The sequence below is a fragment of the Bufo bufo genome, chromosome 2, assembly GCF_905171765.1.
Source record: "Bufo bufo chromosome 2, aBufBuf1.1, whole genome shotgun sequence".
Classification (NCBI taxonomy): domain Eukaryota; kingdom Metazoa; phylum Chordata; class Amphibia; order Anura; family Bufonidae; genus Bufo; species Bufo bufo.
In genome coordinates, this window is record NC_053390.1 from 798,475,071 (window position 1) to 798,495,328 (window position 20,258).

At 46.3% G+C, this 20,258-nt stretch overlaps 1 long non-coding RNA gene across 2 annotated transcripts; it reads left to right on the top strand.

Moving 5' to 3' along the window:
- On the top strand, positions 1 to 11,831 carry LOC120990463. Of its 2 annotated transcripts, XR_005776419.1 has the most exons (5): positions 1 to 88; positions 185 to 466; positions 2,949 to 2,951; positions 5,306 to 5,311; positions 11,821 to 11,831. It is a non-coding gene; the product is annotated as an uncharacterized LOC120990463 (long non-coding RNA). The 2 variants fall into 2 exon arrangements; XR_005776418.1 differs by lacking the exons at positions 2,949 to 2,951; positions 5,306 to 5,311; positions 11,821 to 11,831 and having other exon boundaries at positions 185 to 482.
- Positions 11,832 to 20,258: the final 8,427 nt, after the last annotated feature.

The following is a 20,258-nucleotide window of genomic DNA, read 5'->3' on the forward strand; positions in this document are numbered from 1 at the left end:
ATATCTATGGTCTGTGCCTGTCACTCCAGAGACATAAAGATGGCTTCTCAGGGGCTTCTGCTGTGTGTCCTACTGATCTCTATCCATGGTGAGAGTCACTGACACAGTGTAACGTCCAGCAGCACAGAGGACATATTACAGCTAGGATAGAAATCCATTCATGTCTCCTCTTCTTTCTCCTCAGGATCCCGTGGAGAGATTGTACTGACCCAATCTCCAGATTATACCTCTGTGTCCCCAGGAGATACAGTAGACATCTCATGTACAACCAGTCAAGGTGTAGGCAATGCTATAGCCTGGTACCAACAGAAACCAGGAGAACGGCCAAGTCTTCTTATCTATAGTGCAAGCAACCGACATACCGGAGTCCCAGACCGGTTCACTGGATCTGGATCTGGATCTAATTACAAATTAACAATCAGAGGAGTGACAGAAGACGATGCAGGACATTATCACTGTCAGCAGGGTGCTCAGTGGCCTCTTACACAGTGATACAGAGCCGTACAAAAACCTCCTTCCACATAATAGAAAGTCATTTTTACTAAAGCTTAATATAGATAAAGATGCAAATAAAACTACCGGAGCATTTAGTGGTTTGTTACATCACCAGCAGCTCATTATCTCAATCAGCCTTAAAGAGAACCTGTCAACAATACAGAGCAGACTACAGGCAGCAGGTTATCCCCTTCCCGCATTATCACATCCATGTACGTGAGCGAATGAGGCTCCTTGCCGCATCCTCACGTGCATGTACGTGACGGGATCAGGCGGGTGCAGTAACTGCACCGGCCCGATCCGCAGCCGGGCCTCTGCTGCATCCTCCGGCATCTGTCTGTGCAGTGATGCCGGCGGATTAACCCTTTCACATGCGGCAGTCAGCGCTGACCGCGGCACGTGCGTGGTATACAGAGGGAGGTGGCTCCCTCTGACTCCATCGCCCTCCCCCCTCGCGCAGCGCTGGCAGGGGGTCGATGGTTGCCATAGCAGCCCCGATGACTTACACAGGCATCTGAGCTGCCAGCCTACGGAAGCCCAGGAGATCCAGCCTGAGCGCTGTGTCTCCTAGGCAACTGTCAGCGTCTCACTGTGTGTGAGACGCTGACAGTTCAATTCAGTACAATACAGAATGTAATGTGCTGAATTGAAACAGGGATGAAACCCGGAAAAGATGAAGTCCCACAGTGGGACAAATATAAAAAGTAAAATAAAGTGAAACAAAGTGTTTTTTTTTTTATAATAAAAATTGTACGTTTCAAGTAAAAAAAAGCGTCCTTTTTCCAAAATAAAGTAAAATTTAATTTTTTTTTACAAATAGGGAAAAAAAGAAAAGTAGACATGGTACATATCCCCGCGTCCATATAGACCAGCTCTATAAAAATAATCACATAAACTAACCCCTCAGGTGAACACTGTCAAAAACGTTTGTCACTTTACATCACAAAAGTGCAACACCAAGCGTTCAAAAAGGTGCAACCCCCCCAAAATAGTACCAATCTAAGCGTCACCTCATCCAGCAAAAAATGAGCCCCTACCTAAAACAATCGCCCAAAAAAAACAAAAAACTATGGCTCACAGTCTATGGAGACACTAAAACATTATTATTTTTTTGTTTCAAAAAAATTAGTGTATAAAATTTTAATTAATAAAAAAGTAGACATATTAGGTATTGCCACATCCATAACAACCTGCTCTATAAAAATATTACATGACCTAACCCCTCAGGTGAACACCGTAAAAAAAATAAACTAAAAAAGCCATTTTTTGACACCTTACATCACAAAAAGTGTAATACCAGGCGATCAAAAAGTCATACACACTCCAAAATTGTACCAATAGAACCATAATTTCATCCCGCAAAAAATTAGACCCTATATAAGACTGTCTCCCAAAAAAGAATTTGGAGACACTATAATATAGAGCAACCAAAAATCATATGTACCCTAAAATAGTACCAACAAAACTGCCACCTTATTCCCTTGTTTAAAAAATGGGGTAATTTTTTGGAGTTTCTATTCTAGGGGTGCATCAGGGGGTCTTCAAATGTGACATGGCCACCCAAAAACCATATGGCATTCCTTTCCTTCTGCGCCCTGGCGTGTGCCCATACAACAGTTTACGATCACAAATGGGGTGTTTCTGTAATCTACAGAATCAGGGTAATAAATATTGAGATTTGTTTGGCTGCTAAACCATGCTTTGTTACTGGAAAAAATGAATTAAAATGGAAAATCTGCCAAAAAATTTTAAATTCTGAAATTTCATCTCCATTTTCCTTTAATTCTTGTGGAACACCTAAAGGGTTAACAAAGTTTTTAAAATCAGTTTTGAATACCTTGAGGGGTGTAGTTTCTAAACTGGGGTCATTTTTGAGTGGTTTCTATTATGTAAGCCTCACAAAGTGACTTCAGACCTGAGCTGGTCCTTAAAAAGTGGGTTTTGGAAATGTTCTGAAAAATTATAAGATTTGCTTCTAGTATTTTGTCTATGCAGACACATAGCTTGGAATTCCCAGCAGGAAGGAGGGAATGATCACGATCATATACACTACTAACAAAAATGTAGTGATATTTGGCTTGTGGATAATATTTTAGAATGAACATAAAATACACTCTAACCTTTACAGGTGAACTTAATGTGACCTTCTCTAAACTTTTGAATGCACATGTCCAACTGTTCAATGTTTCAGCACTTTTTGCACAACTTGCTGTTCTCTAACAAGGAGCTTAACGGCAAAATTCAAAACAGATGTTTAATAAATGAATCATCCAATACATTTCCTGATTTAATTAGAATTGGTATTTAAACAGTCCTCTTCATCATGCTGTTCACATTTTAACATCGTGAGACCAAGAAGACACCGAACAATTGATCATCAGTACCTTACCATTGCGAGGCTTCAAGCAGGAATTGGCCACTGAGCTTAGAGTGTCACAGAGTGTCATCAGCAGGTTGTATCGGAGAAACAGAGAGACTGGAAGAGTCATAGAAAGGCATAGAAGTGGATGTCATTTGGCCACATCCCACACTGATGACCGCTTCATTGTGAACAATGCCCTGCAGAACCGGATGATGAATGCCACAGAACTCCAGGCACAACTAAGGGAGGTGAGAGGCATCCAAGTGTCATGTCAGACCATTTAAATTTGTTTACATCACCACCAGGCACAGACGTCATAGTTTTGCATGGGCCAGGGAGCATCTACGCTGCACGAGGGTCCAATCCCATACTATTTGAATAATATTATTAATCCAGTCATTGTGCCTCTGCTTGAACAACAAACGCCTAATTTCATCATCATGGACGACAATGCACCAGCTCATTGAGGCCCCATCATTAGGGAATGGCTGATGGAGACTTGGGTACCTCAAATAGAGTGGCCTGCATTTTCTCCAGAACTGAATCTGTCACGGCTGAGGATGGGGGAAACCCTCAGCCGTGAGGTGCCAGGTGTTGAAGTAGCTACTCGGCCATGAAGCCACAGGACAGGGAGCAGGTCACCTCCTACAGCGTCCCTACCCTGACCCTAACTCCTAACCTGCATGGGCCGACCTTTAAGGTAGGAGGGCCCATGCGCCGGAACCTCGGAGCCCTATCTTACCCTCCGCAGATCCCTGAGCTAGGAGCTGGGTAAGGCAACCTACTCCTCCTTGACACGGAGGAGCAGGAGCCTCAATGGCCAAGCTGTTGGAAAAATGGGAACAGAAACAGCAATACGGAAATGGCAGGTGAACGGACATTCACCAACCTGCCACAGCCCTGCTGACTGGATCCCTAAACAGACAGGGATCCAGAACCGTTATGCTGCACAAACACATATGAAAATCCCAACAGACACACTTGCTACAACACACACATAAAGACATAGGCATACGTAAAACCATAACTTATACTATGAACTCAAACTTAAACTGTAAACTTTAAACTATGACCACAGTGGTGGCTCTCACTGGCGGATGACAAACACAGGAGGCTGCTATCAGCAAGCATGCTGAAGCAACCTCCTGAGCTCTGCAAGAGAGAGGGTCTTTATAGGCCCAAGTGGCCACACCCAAGGATTGGACACACCCAGTGACATCACACACACAGTGGGAAGGAAGTTAACCCTTCCAGTAACACAGAAGGGAAAACAAACATACATAAAGGGAAAGTGCACACAAAACATAATACACAGTGCACACAACACACACACTTAACAATAGAGTTGCTAGGTGTGACCGCATGCCAGGGCAGCAAGCTACCTAGCGACGCTCAGCCTGCTCTGCTGCTAAAAACAACACTGGTTGTCCGCGGCAACCACAAGTGAGGCCACAGACAAGCGGCCCTCACCCGTGGTTGAATGCCCATACAAAACCGCAGACAACCGCATGCGGTAAAGGAGTCACGGTCATGGGCATGGCCGTGACACTCCCACCCCTCAAAGCCCCCCCACGAAAAAAAAGGAAACTGGTGAGGAACTCACACAAGGGGATGGGAGAAGGAGACGTCCACTCTCATGACATGGTTCCAGGAGGTCACTGTCAGCTGCATCCTCTGCCAGCTCACACTAGCCAGTCCGACGAGGCCTGCGGCCCGCACCAGCGACAAGGAATGAAACCACAGAGAGTGGACGAGGGGACTCTCCACTCACGTCCCCACTCCAGTCGCTGCCAGCAGACACTCCTAACCAGCACGCAGCCGGACCACTTACGGAGTGCTGCCAGCAAACGACCAGAGATGAGAACATGGAGAGGGACGAGGGATCCCCAACACGGACACGGAAGGTAAGGTGGCGGGGAAAGCCACCAACCGTGCCGTAAACGGAGATCCCTCAGGAACGCTCTCCCTCCGGAGAACGCGCATGCAGGCCACAAACAGATGGCACTGCATGCTGCACCCTCTTTCGAAGGTGTGCAGACCGCACACCAAACAAACACCACGTGTGCTAAAATATCAGGGGACGCCAAACGAACACGGTGAGGAAGTGGCTGGGAAAAGCCACTCACCGTGCCGTCAGCGGCGAGACCCCCAGAACGCTCTCCCTCCGAAGAGCGCGCATGCACCCCTTCCGCAGACGGCGGTACATGCTACACCCTCATTCGAGGGAGCATACTCCCACCCCTCAAAGCCCCTCCCAACAAAAAAAAGGGAAGGTTGGTGAGGCATAAGAAACAATGGGAGGGGGGGGAGGGGAAAGACAAACAAAGGGGACACCAACACGGACAACGGTGAGCAAGGAATGGCGGGGAATGCCACTCACCGCGCCGTAAATGGTCAAAGCCCCATAACGCTCTCCCTCCGGAGAACGCGCATGCACCCCATCCGTAGATAGCGGTGCATGCTTTACCCTCTTTCGAGGGAACGCCACGCGAGAAGCCGCTGTGGTCATACTGTCACGGCTGAGGATGGGGGAAACCCTCAGCCGTGAGGTGCCAGGTGTTGAAGTAGCTACTCGGCCATGAAGCCACAGGACAGGGAGCAGGTCACCTCCTACAGCGTCCCTACCCTGACCTTAACTCCTAACCTGCATGGGCCGACCTTTAAGGTAGGAGGGCCCATGCGCCGGAACTTCGGAGCCCTATCTTACCCTCCGCAGATCCCTGAGCTAGGAGCTGGGTAAGGCAACCTACTCCTCCTTGACACGGAGGAGCAGGAGCCTCAATGGCCAAGCTGTTGGAAAAAGGGGAACAGAAACAGCAATACGGAAATGGCAGGTGAACGGACATTCACCAACCTGCCACAGCCCTGCTGACTGGATCCCTAAACAGACAGGGATCCAGAACCGTTATGCTGCACAAACACATATGAAAATCCCAACAGACAAACTTGCTACAACACACACATAAAGACATAGGCATACGTAAAACCATAACTTATACTATGAACTCAAACTTAAACTGTAAACTTTAAACTATGACCACAGTGGTGGCTCTCACTGGCGGATGACAAACACAGGAGGCTGCTATCAGCAAGCATGCTGAAGCAACCTCCTGAGCTCTGCAAGAGAGAGGGTCTTTATAGGCCCAAGTGGCCACACCCAAGGATTGGACACACCCAGTGACATCACACACACAGTGGGAAGGAAGTTAACCCTTCCAGTAACACAGAAGGGAAAACAAACATACATAAAGGGAAAGTGCACACAAAACATAATACACAGTGCACACAACACACACACTTAACAATAGAGTTGCTAGGTGTGACCGCATGCCAGGGCAGCAAGCTACCTAGCGACGCTCAGGCTGCTCTGCTGCTAAAAACAACACTGGTTGTCCGCGGCAACCACAAGTGAGGCCACAGACAAGCGGCCCTCACCCGTGGTTGAATGCCCATACAAAACCGCAGACAACCGCATGCGGTAAAGGAGTCACGGTCATGGGCATGGCCGTGACAGAATCCCATTGAGAACCTATGGGATCAGCTGAGTCACCATGTAAAGGCTCTTAACTCTGTACCCCAGAACTTCGATGACCTGAGGGCCGCCCCTTCAAGAATAGCGGGATTCCATACCTCAGCAGACAATAAGTCTATCTATCTTTAGGATCAGAAGGTAGCAAGCACAGGGAGCATGATCGCTGCATCGTGGTGGCAGTAGCCGGCATGGAGATATAGCATATAGCACATTTATGGAGGCAGCAGGCAAAGAGGCACAATCGCAGCATGATGGTACCAGTCGGCGGCATAAAAGGGAGCACAGCTATAGAGGCAGCAGACAGAGGGGCACGATCACAGCATGGTGGTGGCAGCAGGCACATAGGGGCATACAAGGGAGCACATCTATGCAGTCAGTAGGCAGAATTGCACAATCACTACCTGCCACTACCATGCTATGATCGTGCTCCTGCAACAGGCTGCCCCCCAGGAGTGATCGGGTCCCAGTGTTTAGGAATGCTGAGTGGTGAAGCGGCACCAATAGTTTGTGTCACGATGATCCTACCTGGATACTGTCGCTTCCCGACGTTAGGCTCCATAGTAACAAAGGAGTAAGTAAAGTCCAGAATTGGTAAAGTGCAACGGTTTTTACTTAAAAAACTTGTAATAAACTTTTTCATCCAAACAATACTTGATATTTCTCTTGGCTCCAGCAGGTTAGGGATAAACTGGCAGGTGAACTTGAATACTTTGCTTTCTCTCTCTGCTGTGCTGATCTCTGGCTGCAGTCTGTTTCCTATCATCTTCAGTTACTGTTTCTTATGAGAGTGAGGTATTCTATGACCCCTTTTGCTGAGTAGTGTTGAGCACGAATATTCGAATATCGATTTTTTTTTGCGAATATCGGCACTTCGCTAATTCGCGAATATTTCGTATATAGTGCTATAAATTCGATATTTTTTTTTATTTTTTATTGTTATATTTTTTTCTTTCCCACTTCCCAAAAGTAGTTCTTACCTGTCCTTAGGATTCCTGGCTTCTCCAGTCAGTGCCCGTTGCCGCTTCTGACGACTTCCGTGCTCATGGAGCGTCCCCATCACCATGGGAAAGTCTCCATACTAGAATGTACTGTCGGATTTGAGAATTACGTTGAAATCGCAATTCGATGAATTCAAGTTATAATAATCGAATTTCGATTTCAACTTAGCACTGCTATATTCCATATTCAGTAATAGAGTAATGAGCGAGCACTCATACACTTGGCAACCAGATTGACATGTGCAGAAAATATTTATTATATCCCCATAAAATACAAGTAATAAAATTACATAATAATCGCGATAGCTAGAATAATGCCGAATATTCGATTTCGACGAAATCTATCGAATCTTCGCTAATTTCGTCAAAATCGAATATGGCACCTGCCGCTCATCACTAATCTTTAGATCCATTTTTCCTCTCAGAGGTAATAAGTCCTTTTATATATCAGGAGTGGGCTGCTCTCTGAGCTACTTTCCCAAAGCTCCTGCAGCAGTGATGGGAAATGCTTCCTCACCATGTAGCTGCATCACTCTCTTGCTCCAACTCTCAACTCCACTCCATCTCAAATCTACTCTCAACTAAAACTACAGCTTCCTGCAACCCATCCTTTGGAAGAAAGCGGGACTAGCACACTACTGACCAAAAGGGGGAGAACGAAATGGTAAGAACGGTAGTTTCATTCTTTCTAAAGGTTCTCTCTGTGAACCAGGTACAGTGCATGAAATAGAATACAGTATATGTAGAAGTTACATAGCACCTAATGAACAGACCTGGAAACAGAAGGACAGAAGGCATGCTGGTTTCATACATTGGTTAGGAATTTAAGACAGTAGCAGGTTGTAGGAATTGTAGTGCTCACTCTGGGATACTACACTCCTCTGCCTGCTCCCTTCATAGACATGATCCATGTTATGCCCCTATGCTGCCTGCTGCCACCAACATGGCGCGATCGTGCCTCTGTGCCTCCAAACATTGATGCAGATGTTCTCTGTATTCCCTAATAAAGCTTAGTGCCATGATGAAGTATTGTACTGTATACCATGCTGCCCGCTGGCTGCCGAGATCTCCTGCTTTCCTGTCTTCTGAAAACTTCAGCAGCCAGGTGTGGAGAAACTGCTCTATTCTACTGACATCTTGTGGCCGATATTGGAACTACATTTAACATGAGCTTGAGGTTCTGTAATGGCAGAGTGCAGAACAATAACATCATTTGCGCTCCCTTTACCGCGATTACAGACCAATTAACGATGTAACAATCAGTATGTGCACATCAGCATATGGGTGTCTTTAAATAGGCAAAAAGAGTTTGTTCCTTATTGTTGAAATTGACCATGTTCTTCTGGGTCCCATTCATAAATCTCATCTCATCTCATCAAGAATTTGGAATTTCTAAAGTAATTTGACACTTAAATACCCCATACTTCTAGCTGGATGGCCTACTACTTTTCCCAGCCTCTTCCTTTAAATCTGATTTAGCATTTTTTCGGGGCTCTTTAAAGTGTCACACAGTGGCTTATAGGATTGTCACTTGTAGATGGCACTGGATAGGTAGTTCTCCTCCTTCTTGAGAGAGTCATTATGAATTGGTACTTTTAATAAGGTTGTACATAACAAGGGGTCAGCTGAGTTAAGAAAGAGGTTATTGTGTTTGTTGACTCTCTATGACTCTATATGAGCGCCAACAACTTCTTAGGATTCATTTGGGCAACTGAAATACTGGTGTGAAGGCACAAGGATAGAAGGAAGAATTGGCTAAAATTTAAATTTCTGAGGATGATCAATTTTAACAAGACTGGAAATATACAGAAAATAAAAAAAAATTTTGGATTAAAAAATATGGGTGGATCCGAATGGCCACATCCAAACAGTTATCCATCGGCCACCAGCGTCGACAAACAATTTTTTACATTGGCATATCTGGCATGCCCCATCATTAGAGATGAGCAAATTGTTTCTAAACAAATCAAATTGGACCCGAATTTTCCAAAAAGCCACCAGCAGCCACGTGTTTACGTAAGGCCATATATATCTCTTTAAGAATACTAATGGTGTCTTGGCATTAAAGAGCTTGAAATGAGTTGGGTACAGTCTTAGGAGACCCCAGAATATCATCCACGGCTGTTCAGGGCAATTGGAACACTTTCAATTTGTGTCAAATTTATTTGGATACAAATCTATAGAATGGAGACCCCAAAGCAGAGAAGAGCGCATCGCACACGGCTGCTCTCCACTCACATCTATTGGAGTTCTGAAAACAGCTGAGAGAGTGTGCCCTCATTCACTTTAGAGGCCCCGTCCTCGGCATAAGCTACAGCCCTAACATTGGTGCCATATCCTAGCAATTTTTATTTATTTTTTTTAAATCATGCTCTGGGGATTTTTCCCATTTTTCTCCAACAGACCTTTTCTACTTAAAAAAATGCAGTGCAATGTGTGTTGCCTTTTTAATGGTATTTTTACATGGCTTTCATCATTCCTTTTTTTATATAGCTCTATAAAGAAAATGACAGTAGAGGGCGAGATGTACTTTGCTTTAAGAAAATTTCAGGAATACCATACATGCCATTATAAATAAAACATTAGGTGAAGAAATTGATCAAAAAGTCTAAAAAAAAGAAAAGCTACAAAATACGCTGATCATTTGTAGAAGGGTGAGTCGGGGAGGTCTACCTATTGGATTCACCAACTTCAACTGGTTAAGGCTATTACAGGTCACGACCAGCAGAGGAATAAAAGGAGCTTTACTGGTGGGTAAAGAGCAGACAACGTGTTGGTTCTAGGACTCATTTATCAAGTCAAATGAGAACAATATTTGATAGTTTATATTTTAAAGCGAAATTCGAAAATAAGATGAATGTAGCAGTATATCATCTGCAAAGGCAATAATTACTTCAATACGTTATTTAAAAACAAAGAATCAATTAATGGAAAGATTGCTTAAAATTTATAATAGTAAATGCAACAATTTCGCAACAAGTCAGTGGTAGCGCCTTGTCCCCAGGCGTAATATACAAGAGATAAATACAAAATTATACTAATAAAAAAGGAAACAACAAAACAAAACGATGAGCTGAGAAAACAAGCTGCTCTATACTCATATGTGTACATGTGCATATAAATGGTTAGAGACATACCTTTTTCGATGATTGGATAAGGTAGACGTTCCTGAAATAAATATGTGTAGATGTATATCATTAGGTCGAATCACCATGAGTAAATATATAAAGGTGTAATATATAAAGGTGTGGAAATATATATTTCTGTTTGAGTGCATGTAGACATGTATAGGGCTACTGAATATCTCATTGATTAGTTCATGAAGTGTCCACAAGACAATATTGATATTATTATATTATATTTTGTGTGTGGAGGTCGGGGGGGGGGGGGGGGGGGGTTCTGAGGAGTTTTAGATGGGTGCTGCTATTTCTGTTTATTCCTTCACATGTGGTTTTTAAATACATGGAGAATGATATGAGAAGTAGAAACCCCAGAGACAGTTGCTGTAAGCAGTTGAAAAGAGTGTTGGTGGAGAAATGTATTGACTTATTATGAGATGATGGTGCTAAGGGCTTCTGTGCATGCACAGCATGGTGGGAGGCAGTGCAGGCGCTGGGTGCTCTCACCACGCTCCTGATGTACAGACAGCAGAGAGGCGGGCAGCGAGAGCGAGGGGACGTGTCTGCCCACTGTGAGGAATTTACTGGGGGAGTGATGTAGAGATTGGGTGCAGGCTCATGGTAGTCTTCATATGGGACAGTAGTCATTCATTGGAAACTGTATGGTTAATAGGGGGATGTGTTAACCCATTCAGGTGCGGATCAGAAGAGTTATCCATTTGGGAATAAAAATCCCAAATGGCATGTAAATAGTAAAATGATATAAATAAGATAAGAAGATATCTGTGATAAATTGAAAGAAAAAAAAAAGGAAATGGTTGATTGTTAATGAAATCTGAAAGGCTATGTGCACCTTTAGAGGCGATTTTTTATTTATATATTACTGTATTGTACTTATTTTGAGCTAAAAATCTTTTTTTCAATTGGTCTTAGTAAAAAATATGTAATCCTTTTTTGTGTACATAGCTGATGTTAGCCCAGCTCCCTGTACTTGTAATTCTGTCCCCACACGCAGGTACGACTGCTGGGCTCCTTCCCTCCTTCCTGCTGCTGTACGCCATACTGACAGGCGTGGGCAGCCGGGTTCTTAGCTGTGGTTTTCATTCATGCCACCGGAATTTCCCTCCTGGTTCTGAGCAGAGCTTGCACTTTGGCTCAGAGTTCCTTGTGTGTATTTAGGGTGTGTGCAGGTCATGGGCGTAGGAAGCGGGGGGTGAGGGGGACTGATCCCCCCCAGGAAATAATGCGGGGGAGACAGGTATGGTGAAATCCCCCCCAGCTGAGCAATGTGTGCGGCGGCGGCGGGGCACTGAGATGAGCGCTTCCATTGGACAGCGATACAAACAGAAGGCTGTGCGGAGGAGCAGGGCAGGGAGGTGTGTCCCTTTCCTGTTCCTCTGATAGGCTGCCGGCACTAGGCCGGCAGCCTATCAGAGGCTGGCGTAGGCGGCGCCATGACGTCATCGCGCCGCCTGAGCCGTACAGCGCGGGACACAGGCCGGAAGTATAAGTGTTTTTTTTTTTTTTAATACTGTATATGCAATACTTTTACTGGAACATGATTGGGGGGGGGGGGCCCTGTTATTACTGCCACATAATGGGGGGGGCCCTGTTATTACTGGCACATAATGGGGGGCCCTGTTATTACTGGCACATAATTGGGAAGGCCCTGCTATTACTGGCACATGATTCGGGGGGCTGTTATTACTGGCACATGATTGGGGGGGGGGGCCCTGTTATTACTGGCACATGATTGGGGGGGGGGGCCCTGTTATTATTGGCACATGATTGGGGGGGCCCTGTTATTACTGGCACATAATGGGGGGGCCCTGTTATTACTGGCACATGATTGGAGGGGCTGTTATTACTGGCACATGATTGGGGGGGGGGGTGCTGTTATTGTTGGCACATGATTGGGGGGCTGTTATTACTGGCACATGATTGGGGGGGGGGGTGCTGTTATTATTGGCACATGATTGGGGGGCTGTTATTACTGGCACATGATTGGGGGGGGGCTGTTATGACTGGCACGTGATTGGGGGGGCTGTTATTACTGGCACATGATTGGGGGGGTGCTGTTATTACTGGCACATGATTGGGGGGCTGTTATTACTGGCACATGATTGGGGGGGGGCTGTTATTACTGGCACATGATGGGGGGGGGGCTGTTATTACTGGCACCTGATTGGGAAGGGCTGTTATTACTGGCTGATAAGAGGGGCTGGGGGGGGGCTGCTGGAGAGGCACTGGGGGGCTGATGAGAGGCACTGGGGGCTGCTATGAGGCATGGGGCTCTTATCTGAGGTCTAATTGGGGGTCATTCATATTGGGGTCTGAGCTGAGGTGTGATCTGAGGTCCTTTTGCATATTTTTTTGTTGTGAGATTTTTCACACACTTAAAATTTAACGATATAAACAACTCGCAGTTTACTGAATAAGAATATACCCGGCGAGCAAAAATGCTGCCCCCCCCAGATTTTTGGGGGTTCCTAGACCCATGGTGCAGGTGTGTCTCCCCTCCCTTTGTGAGGCAGCCTGCGCACACCCTCTATCTTCCCCTGCCTATGGCTGGTCTGCATGAGGTATTTAAAGGCGCCTCCCTCTGCAGGACGGCGCCTGAGCAACTCAGGTTCCTAGCTGTTTGAGCTAAGGTGTTCTGTTGGTTTTTGTCATTCTGTGTACCGGACTTTGGATTACATATTGCGGACTTTGCCTGATTGCCGCCTGCCATGACCCTGATCTATGTATACAGACTTTTCCTGAATGCCACATGCCCTGACTTCTGCCTTGGTACCCTGACTACGCCTCTGTCTGATCAGCCTCTGACCTCCCAGCATCCACTGGGTGTATTGTGCCAACTGGAGGTCAGTCCAGGGGGTTCACACTCTGGTCCTGATTCCCTTGTGTTCTAATTCCGCTCTGAGGTAGCACCTGGTACTCCCTCAGTAAAGTCTCTCCTCACCATCAGAGGTATCGTGTGAAGAACGAGGGGTGTACTCAGACATTGTCCTCAGGGGGAGTTGGTCACACGGGGCAGCAGGATCCCACTCGCTGGTGATAACAGCTGAGATGCTCTACTGCTGTATTTTCCGTCAGACCAGGAGCTGACAGTCTCCTTATCTCTGCTCTCTGATATAAAAAAAAACACTGATTATAGCTTAGTTCTTATCTTACTGAGAAGAATGTGGCTTAAATAAATGTTTATGGCCTCTTAGTAGTTTAAAGGGAACCTGTCACCGGGAATTTGTGTATAGAGCTGAGGACATGGGTTGCTAGATGGGTGCTAGCACATCCGCAATACCCGTAGCTCTGTGTGCTTTTATTGTGGAAAAAAACCTGATTTGATACATATGCAAATTAACCTGAGATGAGTCCTGTCCCTTACTCATCTCAGGGACTCATCTTAGGTTAATTTGCATATGTATCAAATCGTTTTTTTCCCACAATAAAAGCACACAGAGCTACGGGTATTGCGGATGTGCTAGCGGCCATCTAGCAACCCATGTCCTCAGCTCTATACACAAAATCCCGGTGACAGGTTCCCTTTAAAGATAAGGGTTATTAGATGATCGGCACAAAGTGAAAGTACCAGTCACACAGGTAGAACAGTTAACTCTTTGTGACAGAATGGCTCAATATTTTTAATAAAGACCAATTTGAAAAAAATATTTCTAGCCAAAAGTAAAATGCAATCATAAACAATCATAAACAAAAATTGCCTACAAAGGTGTACATAACCTTTAAGGCCCCTTTCACACGGGCGAGTTTCCGAGCGGGTGCAATGCGTGAGTTAAACGCATTGCAAACGCACTGAATCAGGACCCCTTCATTTCTATGGGGCTGTTCACATGAGCGGTGATTTTCAGGCATCACTTGTGCGTTGCGTGAAAATCGCAGCAAGCTCTATTTTGTGCGTTTTTTTCACGCAACGCACGCCCCATAGAAGTGAATGGGGCTGCGTGAAAATCGCAAGCATCCGCAAGCAAGTGCGGATGCGGGGCGATTTTCATGCACGGTTGCTAGGAGACGATCGGGATGGGGACCGATCATTATTATTTTCCCTTATAACATGGTTATAAGGGAAAATAATTGCATTCTGAATACATAATGCATAGTAAAATAGGGCTGGAGAGGTTAAATTTTTTTTTAATAATAATTTAACTCACCTTAATCCACTTGCTCGCGCAGCCCGGCATCTCTTCTGTCTTCATCTTAGCTGTGTGCAGGAACAGGACCTGTGGTGACGTCACTCCGGTCATCACATGATCCATCACATGATCCATCACCATGGTAAAAGATCATGTGACGGACCATGTGATGACCAGAGTGACGTCACCACAGGTCCTTTTCCTGCACACAGCTAAGATGAAGAAAGAAGAGATGCCGGGCTGCGCGAGCAAGTGAATTAAGGCGAGTTAAAGCCTTATTGTACTATGTATTCTGTATTCAGAATGCTATTATTTTCCCTTATAACCATGTTATAAGGGAAAATAATACAATCTACAGAACACTGATTCCAAGCCCGAACTTCTGTGAAGAAGTTCGGGTTTGAGTACCAAACATGCAGATTTTTATCACGCGCGTGCAAAACGCATTATAATGTCGCGCATGTTCCTGCAACGCACCCGCACCTTTTCCAAAAACGCCCGTGTGAAAGAGGCCTAAGGGTGTTTTGGAATGATTTGTTGATAGAACAGAGATGCCTAATATGATAGATGGTTTGTAGGTGATGTAGCTAGGATTGTGTGGCAATTCATTAATATGGATATGGGAGTGATACGGTAAATGACAGCGAATCGTGGAAAAGCTGTCATATATCGTTACCTGCGCAGGAACCTCGGATCCCTACTCGCCCTCCGCCGGTCCCTAGGCTAGGAGTCAGAGTAAGACATCCTGTTCCTTCTGGATCCGGAGGAACAGGAGTCTCACTGGCCAAGCTGCAAGCAAGGGGAACAAGTGCAACCTGTGGCAATGGCAGGTACTTATCACAAACATAACAGAGACCTACCACAGACAGCAAAGCTGAGGAATTAGAGGATCAGAAACAATTGCTTTCAGGACTTTAATTTAAGCCATAGGGTTACAATGTTTGTAATTTGTAGATCCAGAACATTTCTCTTCTGTGTAGGGTTTGGAAGCGATCGTGATTTGATTCCGGTATCTGTTCTATAGGCAATAGTGAGAGTTTTGTGGGATTAATGATATGCGCCTCTGCAAAATGTCTGGAAACGCTGTGTTTCATGTTGCGATGTATTATATTCCACCGATTGTTGTTCATGCCTTCCCAAAAGTATTGAGTTGTACGTCCAATGTATTGTTATCTGCATTCACATTCATTGAGATACATGGTATAGTGTTTGCAGAGGAGCAATTTAGAAATAATTTGATCTGGAAGATTTCTCCAGTGATATTGCTATTGAAATGTTTGGTTTGTGAATGGATACTCAGACAGAATTTACACTGGAGGTGTCCGAACTTATAGCTTCCCTATAGATTGGGAAAGAGGCTTGTTGTCCCCATTTGTTTCTTTTGTTTTGTTCATAATCTACTGGGAGAAATTAGGTTCTTTATGGTCTGAGGTCGTTTGTATGTAATTTAAGGCTATTTAGTACTTTGATCTTGCCAGTGTTTCGCTAGTATGGACCTTAGAGTAGAATGGTTGATGTTGAAGGTAGTTATGAAATTAGTTTTGAACATGGCGGATGTCTGTCTTTCATTTTTCCTGAGTCAGACATTCTTATGTCTTTTGCTCTTGTGTTGGCCGTTTCCACTAACTGTTTTGGGTAGCATTTGTTATTGAACCTGGTCTTGAGTGCATCACTTTGAGCTTTAAATTCCTCCAGATCAGTATAGTTCCTTCTTATTCGCGTGAACTGTCTGAAGGGTAAATTCCTCTTCCATTTCTTGTAATGCGAACTCTGGTAGTCTAGCTAAGTTGTTTCCATCAACCTTCTTAAAAAAAAAATTCGTCTTGATCGTGGTCGTGGAAAAGAATCAAGTCCAGGAAATTGATGGATACATGGACTGGCTTGCTGTGAATGATAGGCATTGTTATTTAAGTAAGAAACAAATTGTGATGCATCTTGTGCAGTGCAATTCCAAATCAGTATATAACGCTTATAGACGATGATCTTATCTCGCCATGGGTTGTTTTCATAGATGTAATTGGTCTTGTAATACCCTAGAGTGGTACTACCATTCCTATACCGTGCTACTGTATTTGATAACCTACCAATAATGTCATCTGTGTATTGATTCCAGGTCCTCCTACATTGTGCATTGCTAGCCATTGCTATGTAACTGTTATTTGTTGTATTGCATGTTATATGCCTGATTCACCAGCAGGTAGCAGCAGATATATAGCAGATAGATCTTTAGACAGAATAGAACTTACTTTTCCATTTTCCCCACTGTTGGGCAGAAGTGGGATAGTCCAGCTTTCTACCAAGGGAAGGGCCACAGGAAGTGTTTAGTCAGCAGTTGTTCAAGGCTAGTGTTGGAAGCAGACATCTCAAGATGTAGCAGCGAGGGGAAGATCCCCCTCCTGCAGCAGGAGTTTCTCCAGAGGGAAGCAGCTCATAGAGCACCTTTACTCCTTACAGATTTACAGACAAAGTGTCACGAGGGGGTCAACAGCCAAAGGCACCCCACTCCAAAAGTACCAGAATCACTGCAGAGTTCAGCTACCAGACTAAAGCCAAGTTTAGCATGGCAGGGAAGGATAATGCAAAATATCCCAGTTTGCCTGCCAGTTCATCCTAAAACCTGCTGGGACCAAGAGAAAGATCACTTCTTTTACTGATGCAAGTTGATTCAAGTAAAGCTGTTGAACATTACAAAGTCTGGACTCAACTTATTCTCCACCTCCACCATTTGTCACGACTGAGGGTGGGGGAAACCCTCAGCCGTGTGCCGAAGGGAAGATGGTCGCTGCTTGACCAGGACGAACAGGATTAGGGAGCAGGTCACCTCCTAACAGCGCCCCTAACCTGACCCTAACTCCTACCTGCATGGGCCGACCTTGAAGGTAGGAGGACCCATGCGCAGGAACCTCGGATCCCTACTCGCCCTCCGCCGGTCCCTAGGCTAGGAGTCAGAGTAAGACATCCTGTTCCTTCTGGATCCGGAGGAACAGGAGTCTCACTGGCCAAGCTGCAAGCAAGGGGAACAAGTGCAACCTGTGGCAATGGCAGGTACTTATCACAAACATAACAGAGACCTACCACAGACAGCAAAGCCTGGAACCCATGTGGATGTACTGCCCACAGACAGCAGGACTCAGCACACAAACACACAACACACGGGAACCCAGGACCACAGGTGCAATAAAACAACATAAGAGCAAACACATCTTCAGACACCAAGGACATATATTAGCTTATGACCAGAAGGTTGGCCCCCACTGGCAGTAGGTAAGTAACCAGGAGAGTTCCTCCAGCTTACAACAAGGCTGGAGTACCCCTCAGACATCAGGTCTAAACTGAGGCTTTATAGGGCCAAGAGGCCACACCCAACAGTCAGACACACCCAGTGACATCACACACACTGGGAAGGGAGTTAACCCTTCCAGCACCAGGGAAGGGAAACACACACTTAAAGTAGAAGTGTCCAAACCACAAACACACTGTGGCTGATGCCGCAGGCAACGACATGGGTGGCAAACGTGTCCTGGGAGTCAGCCCGAAGGCCGGGACACTGCCACCACATGTACACATACAACCAAACGTTGCCACGGGCAACCACAGTGAAGGGAAGATGTCAGTGCACACCACACACAAAACAGAGTGCACACAGACATACATAAGTGCATACAAACGTGCACATAACTCCAAGGAAACCGCACACATAGCTGTTGTCCACGGCAACCGCACCTGAGGCTAACTACATTATGCCTCAAGCTGCGGTTGACACAACAACCCAAAACCGCGGGCAACAGTATGCGGCTCCCAAGGAGTCACGGCCAAAACCGTGGCCGTGACACTCCCACCCCTCAAAGCCCCCCCACCAAAAAAAAAACACGTGAGGGACTCACACAAGGGGCTGGGAGAAGGGGACGTCCACTCTCAGAAATGGTTCCCAAAAAGTCGCTGTCAGCTGCATCCTCTCCCAGCACACAACACAGCCAGTCCGACGAGGCCTGCAGCCCGCACCAGCGACACAGGAGAGAGAACCACCGAGAGATGGACGAGGGGACTCTCCACTCACGTCCCCACTCCAGTCGCTGCCAGCAGACACTCCTAACCAGCACGCAGCCGGACCACTTACGGAGTGCTGCCAGCAAACGACCAGAGATGGGAACATGGAGAGGGACGAGGGATCCCCAGCACGGACACGGAAGGTAAGGTGGCGGGGAATAAGCCACCAACCGTGCCGTTAACGGAGAACCCCCAGGAACGCTCTCCCTCCGGAGAACGCGCATGCAGACCACAAGGGTATGGCACTGCATGCTGCACCCTCTTTCGAAGGTATGCACACGCATACCGAACAACACCCACACACCAAAAAACACCAGGGTGAGGGGATAAAAAACAACAGGGGACGCCAAACGAACACGGTGAGGAAAGGGCGGGGAAAAGCCACTCACCGCGCCGTAAGCGGCGAAACCCCCCATAAATCTCTACCTCCGAAGAGCGCGCATGCACCCCATCCGTAGATAGCGGTGCATGCTCTACCCTCTTTCGAGGGAGAGACCAGGTGAGGAGCCTTCTCTGGTCATACTGTCACGACTGAGGGTGGGGGAAACCCTCAGCCGTGTGCCGAAGGGAAGATGGTCGCTGCTTGACCAGGACGAACAGGATTAGGGAGCAGGTCACCTCCTAACAGCGCCCCTAACCTGACCCTAACTCCTACCTTCATGGGCCGACCTTGAAGGTAGGAGGACCCATGCACAGGAACCTCGGATCCCTACTCGCCCTCCGCCGGTCCCTAGGCTAGGAGTCAGAGTAAGACATCCTGTTCCTTCTGGATCCGGAGGAACAGGAGTCTCACTGGCCAAGCTGCAAGCAAGGGGAACAAGTGCAACCTGTGGCAATGGCAGGTACTTATCACAAACATAACAGAGACCTACCACAGACAGCAAAGCCTGGAACCCATGTGGATGTACTGCCCACAGACAGCAGGACTCAGCACACAAACACACAACACACGGGAACCCAGGACCACAGGTGCAATAAAACAACATAAGAGCAAACACATCTTCAGACACCAAGGACATATATTAGCTTATGACCAGAAGGTTGGCCCCCACTGGCAGTAGGTAAGTAACCAGGAGAGTTCCTCCAGCTTACAACAAGGCTGGAGTACCCCTCAGACATCAGGTCTAAACTGAGGCTTTATAGGGCCAAGAGGCCACACCCAACAGTCAGACACACCCAGTGACATCACACACACTGGGAAGGGAGTTAACCCTTCCAGCACCAGGGAAGGGAAACACACACTTAAAGTAGAAGTGTCCAAACCACAAACACACTGTGGCTGATGCCGCAGGCAACGACATGGGTGGCAAACGTGTCCTGGGAGTCAGCCCGAAGGCCGGGACACTGCCACCACATGTACACATACAACCAAACGTTGCCACGGGCAACCACAGTGAAGGGAAGATGTCAGTGCACACCACACACAAAACAGAGTGCACACAGACATACATAAGTGCATACAAACGTGCACATAACTCCAAGGAAACCGCACACATAGCTGTTGTCCACGGCAACCGCACCTGAGGCTAACTACATTATGCCTCAAGCTGCGGTTGA